The sequence below is a fragment of the Bidens hawaiensis genome, unplaced genomic scaffold, assembly GCF_021521415.1.
Source record: "Bidens hawaiensis isolate Kalapana, Puna unplaced genomic scaffold, B.hawaiensis_p1.1 tig00003270_1, whole genome shotgun sequence".
In the NCBI taxonomy this organism is placed as follows: Eukaryota; Viridiplantae; Streptophyta; class Magnoliopsida; order Asterales; family Asteraceae; genus Bidens; species Bidens hawaiensis.
The window spans coordinates 1,239,352-1,249,678 of record NW_027491179.1 but is presented as its reverse complement, the minus strand read 5'-3'; positions in this window follow the sequence as shown (position 1 = coordinate 1,249,678).

Below are 10,327 nucleotides of genomic sequence, written 5' to 3'. Positions count from 1 at the left end.
CTTAATCCTTCTTGCCTCTGCTACTTCATCATCAGAATCTGAGCCAGCCACCGTTGTAGCTGCCCTAGTAACATCCACAGTCGAAGCACGTTCAACCGGAACCTGAACGTTCTCCTCTGGATCCACCCGATCCATATCAAAGAAGCCTTGACCACCAAATTCTGCATCAAGGACCACGTTCTCCTCCGGTGACACAACAGGAGCAGCAGGTATAGCTTGAGGTGCTCCTGCCTGTTGTGGTGCCGGGTCCCTAAACTCGTCCCCTCGAGCAGGCACATACCCTGGGTTGATTAAGTACCCAAAAAGTGGAGTATGGCGAGGACGGAGCTCAGGTTTGCTCCTCGCACTGGAGGATCTACATTGGGCGAAGATCCGTTTGTTCACACTCTCAACGTATCGGATCGGACGGCGCTGAGGAAGCGTTGGAGCAACATGATTCAAGATCATCTGTAGGAATCTTGGATACATGATAAATCGCTCACGCGCCATCGCTCTTCGTTGACGATCAATCTCATAAAAGACCATCTGACTAAAGCTGAATCGCTTGTTGTATGTCAGAGCAGTCATCGCTGACTGCATGGTCGCGCCCATGCCATCAGTGCCCGCCTTTCTCCCTGACATGCATACAATCATGACATGCATGAGAAAGCGCCACTGGTCAAGTAAAAAACCTTTCCTCCTCTGTGTATCCCCAAGGGACCAGAGTATCCTATTCTCAAAAACGCTCCATCACGGAAAAGAGCTACAAACTCTGTTGGGTCATCCCTTGTTTCATTCCCAAATCGTAAAGCCGCCCGGATTTGTTCAGAAGAGAACTGAACAATCTGATTGTTGACTGTTGCGCGCATTACCGGGGGCTCGACTCTACAGTCGTATTCCACTGTCTGCCAGAAATCCTCAATATTGGGCAAGGATATTGGCAGAGTTGTTGTAATCGCGTGGAATATCCTCGAGCGTCAAAGAAATGCGATTATTTCTTTGAAATCCTCAACTCCGCTCGCCTCCGGGTCTAATGTTATGTACATGTTGTGACCCGGGAAGAACTGTCTCTGGTGATCACCTCCGTCATCACCGCCTGCACCACCTGCTCCAGCAACAGCAGCCATATCTGCAACAAACAGGTTAAGTTAGATAAACGTCAAAGCGAATCACAAGTTCGCCTGTTACCATGAGCGAAGTTGTGATCAATTCTGTATAGGCGAAGTTAAAGGTGGGGCGAAGTTGGGAAACAACTTCGCTTCAACTTGAACTTTGTCTGATAATAGTTAAGTAAAATGGTCCAGGCGAAGTTACTGATAACTTCGCCTAATCACAACATCGCCTCATAAACTGTTTTAAAATCAATAATCAGGCGAAGTTAAACCTCAGGCGAAGTTACGGATAACTTCGCCTAAACTGTAACTTCGCTGAATTTGAATCGGCAACAGTTAGAGATTTTGAACGACGTGTAGATGATGATTTCGGAGATCGAGGACTCCGAAATACATGAATTTATGAAGTTTTAGACGTTCAAGTAGTTTACTATCACGTAAAAACAAGTTTGAAGTCGGGTGTTTAAGGTTTCGAAAGACGAGGTCGATTAACCTCAAAAACATTGATATTAGAACCCTACACACCTATAATCGGATTAGAATCTAAGTAAGGTTAAACTCAGAGGATCGAGAATAAGCTGATCGATAAGTTCGCTTAGGTTGACAGAGAGTAAGTTCGCTTGGTGTTTTTGAAATAATGAACAGTTTGACCTTAAAACTTCTTTATATAGGGTCAAAGTTAGTACAGGCGAAGTTGTCGATAACTTCGCCTATTCCAGGCGAAGTTATGAACAAGTTCGCCTGTATTTACAAAACAAACCCCTACACTTTTAACAATTTTCAATAAAGTTTTACAAACATCATTTAAAGCGTTAAATGATACGATCTAGACCAAGTAACCAGGTATAAAATCAAACAATTACAAAAGTAACAAAAAATTGAAAAATTAAAATACACGGGATCAAATTTCAGTCTCGACAGGGACTACCATGTTTTAGAAAAGATCCGAACAGGAATCATACTAATTTCGTGACTGTCACACAGATCCGTGTTCAGCTGTATTATGACATAAAGAAACAGGTTGTAAGCAGGTAAACTACTTAAAATGGTTTTCATCGTTTCTGTGATACGAGTTAGGTTCAATTAAGCTCAAAACTTAAGTGGGCAACAACTCAGAGATTATGATGCCTCCTATCTATTCTCAAGGCGTATTTGGCTTTCCCCAAGTCACCCCGAATTGACCTCGACCCGTAGTGTCTGATTAAATAGAAATTACTCTTCGATTTTCAGACTCATCTTCCCGTTCACCTTCTTGCGTCTTGATTGATAATCATTAACATTATGAACTCTAATTTTTTTTTTATTTAACATGTATATTCACAACTTCAAGTAGAAAATAACTGCAAGTCCCGAATCTGGATCACTGCAGCGTCTTGACACGCTATCTTTACGGGAATCAGAACACTCACGGGCTCGTGTATGACTGGGTAATCGCTTTTCTGCCTATCATACGGAAAGATATGTATGAAGATATGCACAACTCTTAAGGAGTTTCCACATAAAATCGAGTAGATTTAGTTAGTATCACTTCTACTTTTACGCACCATAAAAAGCTACCATGACATACAATGAATGTTCTAAAGTCTTTTAAGCCTAATAACTTCACTAGTTAAACACACAGAATCAGTATATCTATCACTTTCCAAGGTTAGATCAATTTTCTGTTAAACATAGTAAAGGTACTTCTTACAAAGTAGTAGACTTGAAAAATAATTTCATCTCCCTCAAAAAATTTTTTAACTTCAATCGCCCCGATCAAGTCAAAGACTTCAGGTAAACGGCTATCCTGAAGATCCAATGGATCAGCTGGACCGACCACATACAAGTATGTGTCCTTCTAACTAAGTATGATCGACTAATTTTCAGCGAAAGAATAAAAACACATCATAAACCGCCCCGGTCACTTTCAGTCATCTAGTTAATGGCTATCCTCATATTTTACAAGTAGAAATGAGGACCAAACATATCCGAAGACATGTCCTTCAAACTGAATTAACCGACATAATTCTAAGCGATAATGACGTTTTTTTTTTTTTTTTTTTTTTTTTTTTTTTTTTTTTTAAACAAAAACACACGACATGGTTACTCAGGATTGATCATCCCATTCAGCTTAACAAGGTTTTGAAATCTAGTTTTGTCAAACGCTTTCGTGAACAAGTCAGCGAAATTATCTAACGTGTCAACCTTTTCGAGCACAATCAGTTTCTTCTCAGCACAATCCCGTATAAAATGATGACGAATGTCAATATGTTTAGTTTTACTGTGCTTTACGGGATTGTTAGTTACTGAGATAGCAGCAGTGTTATCAATGCAAATAGGAGTAAGTGAGAAATTCAGACCATAATCGCGCAACTGTTGTTGAATCCAAAGAACCTGGGAGCATCAGTTGGATGCTGCCATGTATTCTGCTTCACAGGTTGAAATTGCGACTGAGGCCTGCTTCTTGCATTGCCACGACACAAGTCTGCCACCAAGAAACTGACATCCTCCAGTTGTAGACTTCCGACTCTGATTGCACCCTCCATAATCAGAATCTGTGTAAGCGACTAGCTCCAAGTCTCCTCCTCTCGAGTACCACAACCCCAGCTTCGGCTTGCCTTTGAGATACCGTAGTATCCTCTTTGCACCCTTCAAATGAGATTCTTTTGGGTTTGCCTGAAAGCGTGCACAAAGAAAAACAGCAAACATTATATCAGGCCTAGAAGCAGTTAAGTACATTAAAGAACCTATAATTGCCCGATATTGGGTTGGGTCCACGTCTGCATCGTTGTCTGAATCAGCACCCAATTTGTGATTGACGCAGACTGGAGTATCATATGGAGTGCTGTCCTCCATCTTGAAGCGTTTGAGAACATCATGGACATACTTCGTCTGATGAATGAACATCCCGTCTTTCTTCTGATCAACCTGCAATCCTAAAAAGAAAGTTAGTTCACCCATAGCACTCATTTCAAATCTCTTCTTCATGACGGCCTCAAACTCCTGACACATGGAGACTTTTGATGCAGCAAAGATAATGTCATCCACATAGACTTGCACCAGCAGAAAGTCGCTACCCTTTCTCTTGAAGAATAATGTGCTATCAATTTTACCTCTTTCAAACTCATTCTCAAGCAAGTAATCTGATAACGTTGAGTACCAGGCACGAGGTGCCTGATGTAGTCCATATAGCGCTTTACTTAGCTTGAACACGTGATCGGGAAAGTCAGGTTCAGGAAAACCCGGAGGTTGCTCAACGTACACAACCTCATCGACTTTACCATTTAGGAACGCACTCTTCACATCCAACTGAAAGACCTTCATCTCCTTATGAGCAGCAAATGCCAAAAACAGCCGAATGGCTTCCAATCTTGCCACAGGAGCAAACACCTCATTGTAATCAATCCCCTCTTGCTGATTAAAACCTTTTACAACCAGCCTCGCCTTGTTCCTGATAACAATCCCTTTCTCATCTCTCATACATTTGAAGACCCATTTCGTGCCTATCGCATGCACATTCCGTGGTTTTGCAACCAAGTTCCATACTTCCATTTTCTTAAACTGAGCTAACTCTTCTTGCATGGCTTCGACCCACGAGCTGTCCTTAAGAGCCATTTGATAGTTCTTTGGTTCAATCTGGCTGATAAAGCAGGTGTACAAGCACTCGTTGATTATGCCTGATTCTTTAATGCTTGTGTAAACACAGGTGTGCTCATTCAAGCTTTGTCTTGTTTGTACACCGGCGGACAGATCACCTATCACATTCTCCAAAGGATGATCTTTGTGAATTCTCGTAGTCGGAACCGAACTGACATTCAGATTATCTTCCAAGTTCGAAGATAGCTCATCAATGGGTGATTGATGTTGAGAGTGAAACGGATTGATGAATTCCTCTTCAGTAGAGGCAGCAGGGGTATTGACAGCATTTGACGAGGAAGGCTGACATTCATCAAACTGTGGTCGTTGCACCAAAGTGTCTTTCTCATCACATATCATCTTCGTAGCAATTCTTTCCTCAACATCTGCAAAATCCAAATAAGGCATGTTAAAAGATTTAAAGAGTCTATCATAGTCGAAAACCCCAGCGGGTCCCGTGCTTGGTTTTGGTGATTTGTAACTTGTGATATCAGTGTTACACACCACCTCAACCTTGCTGGTCGATGTATTAAAGACCCGTCTGTTGGGAGTCCCAACAACGTATCCGACTAAGATTCCTTCGTCGGCTACTTCACCAAATTTAGAATTGGTCTTTAATATCGAACACGGGGACCCGAATGGTTCAAGATCACTCAAGTTGGGCTTTCTCCCATGCATAAGTTCGTAACAGGTTTTATTTAATCTTTTAACAGTTAACACTCTATTAAGGATATAACAGGCTGTTGCAACAGCTTCAGCCCAGAACACCACGGGAAGTTTCGAATCAGCTAGCATGGTCCTGGCTCCTTCAATTAAAGTTCTGTTCTTCCTCTCAGCCACTCCATTTTGTTGCGGTGTATACGGTGCGCTGTATTGGTGTTCTATCCCCTTCTGTAAGCAGAAGATCTTCATCTCATAGTTCTTGAACTCAGTTCCATTGTCACTCCTGATGAATTTAACCCGTTTCCCCATGATATTCTCAACCTTGGTAATCAAATTCTTTACCAACTGCACTGTTTCATCCTTTGACTTCAGGAAATATACCCAGGAATATCGAGAGAAATCATCAGTGACCACCAAGCAGTAAGATGTTCCTCCTAGACTTCTTATATTCACGGGACCGAAGAGATCCATGTGAAGTAATTCTAGGGTACTGACAATTGAATTGACCTTCTTGGTGAGAAGGGATTTCTTGTGTTGCTTTCCCTTTTTGCATGATAAGCATTTGTCTTCAAAGTTGAAATTCTTCAAGGGAACACCCAGCACAAGCCCATTTTTGACAAGGTAGTTCATTTTCCGAAGATGAATATGCCCCATTCTCCTATGCCACAACTCGGACTCCGATTCCGTTGCTTTTGACAGAAGACACGATTCTTCTGTGGCCATCTCAGTCGACCTCATATCCATGATATACGTATTTTTCACTCTTGGAGCCTTCATAACAATCCAATCCTCTGGTATCTTGAAACTAGGATATAGCACGATCGCCTCATTCTTTGTAAAATGTACAGTGTATTCTTTGTCACAGATCTGCGAAACACTCAGCAGATTGTGCTTCAGTTCTTCAACAAAATTTACTTTTTCCAAAGTCATATTTCCATTTGACACCGTCCCTATTCCTGTAATTCTTCCACCGCTCTCTCCTGCGAAACTTACTCTTCCTCCTTGAACAGGTGTCAAGTCGTGTAACAATTTCTTGTTACCCGTCATGTGCCGGGAACAGCCGCTATCCACAACCCATTGATTGTTGGCAGCCCTGTTCAACTGTTCCTGCACGATTAAAGCAGATCATTAAAATCTGGGGACCCAAGACCGATTGGTCTTGGGTCGATACATTCCGTACCTTGGCTGTCCAAAGTTAGTATCATTATAATTTCTGTGAGTCCTAACAGGATACCTTGTTGTGGATTGTCTATGAGGCCATCCAAACCTTCGTGAATTAAAAGAATTATTACTTATGGTTTGGTTGTTAGCAGTGAAAAACTGAGATCTTTTTCTTTGAAAACCTGAATTAGACCAATTTCTTAATTTTGATGGGTTTTCAGTTTTAACAATTCCGTTAGTTCTATTCTCAGTTCTCGAAGGCCTCACACCTCTGAATCTCTGCTTCAGAGGGAAATCAGCAACTAGGTGTCCTATTTGATTACATCTGAAACAACTCCTGTGTTCAATTTTCTTTTCCATAGTTGTTTTAGATGTTGAGGCTGTATTACTGCCCGTTTGTCTCACATAAGGTGGGACATACGGGTTTAGTGGAGACTTCTTTTCAGGTGTTTTATTTTTCTCTCCACCTTTTGGTAATACTTCCTCTTGTTTTGTCTCACTCGACTCAGAAGACTTGTCTGAGTTAGATGAGACAGGACTCGGAGCAGAAATCTTATCACTTGCAACAGGCTTACTAACTTCTGGTTCTTTAATTGTTACTTTAACCGGAACTGTCTGACCATAGTCAACATTGACAGATTTCTGATTACTAGGGTCATAAGTGTAATTATGATTGAAAGGTGGTGGAACTTCATGATAACCAATTCCTCCCCTTTTAACTGGGGAACCTTGATCACTAACGAGGTGATCAAGTATAGCAGTGGAATTTCTGAATTTCTCAAGTTTCCTGTTGAGTTCCACCACTTTTACCTGGTGATCAGCTATCTGCTTATCCCTTTCAGCTATTAGTTTGGTTTTCTCTTCTAGTACTTCATAGCTAAGATCAATCATTTGAATTTTTTCAGCAAGCTTTGCTTTAAGACTTTTAATATCTTTTTCACTAGCTTTAATTTTTACTTTGTAACTATTTTCTCTAGCTTTAGTGAAATGATGATCTTCTTTTAAAGTTTTAAATTGCGCATCCAAACTAACAAACTGATCAGTTAAAGTTGTCAGTTGTTCAGACAGATGTTCACACTTAGTACAAGGGAGTTCGGTACTTACCTCGGAGAGCTGGTCTGCCACATCTGCCATGTAAGCTTCATTTTCGCCAGTTCCCTTCTCGCTATCTGCAGTTTGGATGTTTGCCAAGTTGGCCTGTTCAAATACTTCTTCAACATGCAGATTCCAGTTGTACTCCTCGTTCTGTCTGGAAATCATGGCTCTATAGTCATTACCACTACCACTCTGCTGTGTAGATCTGTTTTGACTGCGTTCTACACGTTCATTTTTGCACTCTTTTGCAAAGTGGCCATTCTGCTGACAGTTGTAACAGCGTACCTTCGACTTATCAAACCCTGGCCTCTCTCCGACAAACTTCCTACCAGTCTTCTTCATGAACCTCTTCACCCTTCTGACAATCATAGCCATCTGCCACTGCAGATCCATCTCCTCCAGATCATCAGCATTGATCTGATCATAGTCTTCATCGAAAATTGCAGGATCAACAATCTTACCCTGAATGTAATTCTCATATGAAGCAATAAAAGATGCATAGAGAGCAAACTGCTGTTCAGCAGATTTAACACTCATGGGCATCTTGGAGTATTTGTTGTTTGACACACTTGGGGAAAAACTACTATTGGTCGCTTGAGGTTGAGAAGCATTTGATCCTCCAGCTACAAAGCACACATCACCGTTCATGTTGAGAGATACATGTCCTTCATGTGTTGAGCTAGCGCCTGACTCTCCCTTAGAGTAATAAGCAGATGATTCAGTTTTCGAACTTGATCCCGAGTTAACATTTGCACCATACATACCCGGATCTTGAACCTGATCGGTAGGTGTCTCCTTTCGTACCATGTTCAGTTCAAACGTTCTTAGCTTGTTAACTGCTGTCTCCAGGTCATAGTCAGCAAAGTCTTTGTCTTCTCTCATCAACACAGTATACATCTCCCATTTCGGTGGGAGAGCATCAAGAAGCTTTTCAACAATCTCATCTTCTTTGTAAGCAATTGAATAGTTGCTGAGTTCAGTCATCAGATGATAATATCTAGTGATGATATCATCAAGTGATTCATTCTTCAGATACTTGAAGACCGAGAATTGGGTTTTTAGAAGTTTAATTTTCGAGGCACGAATTCCCACATTGCCCTCAAACCGGTTCTCAAGTGCTTCCCAAAGCTCTCTAGCAGTTTTATACTTTCGGAAGGTGTGAAGTATCTCTTGTGGAAGAGCCATTGTAATTGCTGCATGAGCTTTGCTTTCTGCCTCATACATTTTCTTCTCCTCTTCTTCCATCTCTTTGTATTACTTGATCTGATCACGACCTTCATACTCAGCAGTAGGTGGAATGTAACCATCTTGTATGCACACCCACATCTTGGCATCTTGGTACTTGACATACTGTTCAAAACGATCTTTCCACGCTACATAATCAGTTTTCTTAAGCATCTTCGGTGCCTTTGTAGCCGAACCCGCTTCTACTTCCATCTTTACCAGTTCGGTAATGTTTATCGAAGACATCTTTCACAAAACTCAAAGAAATCAGAAAATCAAAAATTTTATTTTCAAACAGCACTGTAGGCGAAGTTGTGGATAACTTCGCTTAAAACTTTTACTTCGCGTAAATTTGTAACTTCGCTCACTTTCTTAAATTCGCCGGATTGGCGAACTTGAGAGTAACTTCGCTTAAGTTAAGCGAACTTGTGAGGTAGGCGAAGTTGTGGGTAACTTCGCTTGAGATAAGCGAACTTGAAGAGGTAGGCGAAGTTGTGGATAACTTCGCTTAACCTTATATCTTCGCTGAAACCCTACTAACAGTGATGACAACTTCGCCTGATGAACACGAACTTTCTGCAGATTAGATTTCTGGATTTTTCGAGGTGTGTGAAGGTGTTATGGGTTGTTTTTGAAGGTAGTGGGTGAGTAGGACACAAAAACTCAGAAAACTCGTCCCGCGAATAGTCGAACGGAACGATTTCTACACCCGCGTGATAATCCCGAACAACACAATAGAGCAAATGCTCTGATACCAATTGTAGGTTCCCAGCCGGATCTACACGAGATATCGCGTTCTATGTAGGTGCGGAATCCCTACGTAAGACGTTACGAGTATAGAAAACAATACGAGCTAACACACGATACGATAACCAAACACACGTTGTATTCCAACCGTAAACACGTGATACAATGATCACTGAATACAAAACTTTCTGACTCGAATACACGAATAAACTCTCTAACTCTTGATTATATGAAACCTAAGCCGTAACAATCAGCTTATATAGACACGACAACTTCGCCTGGTATGTTCAGGCGAAGTTGTCCCTAACTTCGCTTGTCTAACAAGTTCGCCTATATCAGCGAAGTTGTTAGCAACTTCGCTTACATACAAAACTCAAATATAACTAACACGATTACAGACACTCGACACTGAACTACTGACATCATGCACCAACAAACAGGTCATTGTCTGTTTCGGATAAGTAAACGCGCCACATTGGGTCGATAACTCTAATAAAACTGGTCTTCAAACCTTTACCCAGTACAATGATGGCCTTGCCGGTACGATTATCATAGTACCCCTGGTTAAAAGTTAAGTGAAGACTTTGTGGAAACGTCTTCATCGGTACATGCTTCATCGTCTTTGGCTGCTTTACCGTAAGCACGATTTTTCTCCAACCCGTACGAGGATCGATCTCGTCAATACGTTTACGGGTTGGGACTTGTGGCTTAAAGAATTTAAAAGCACGGTT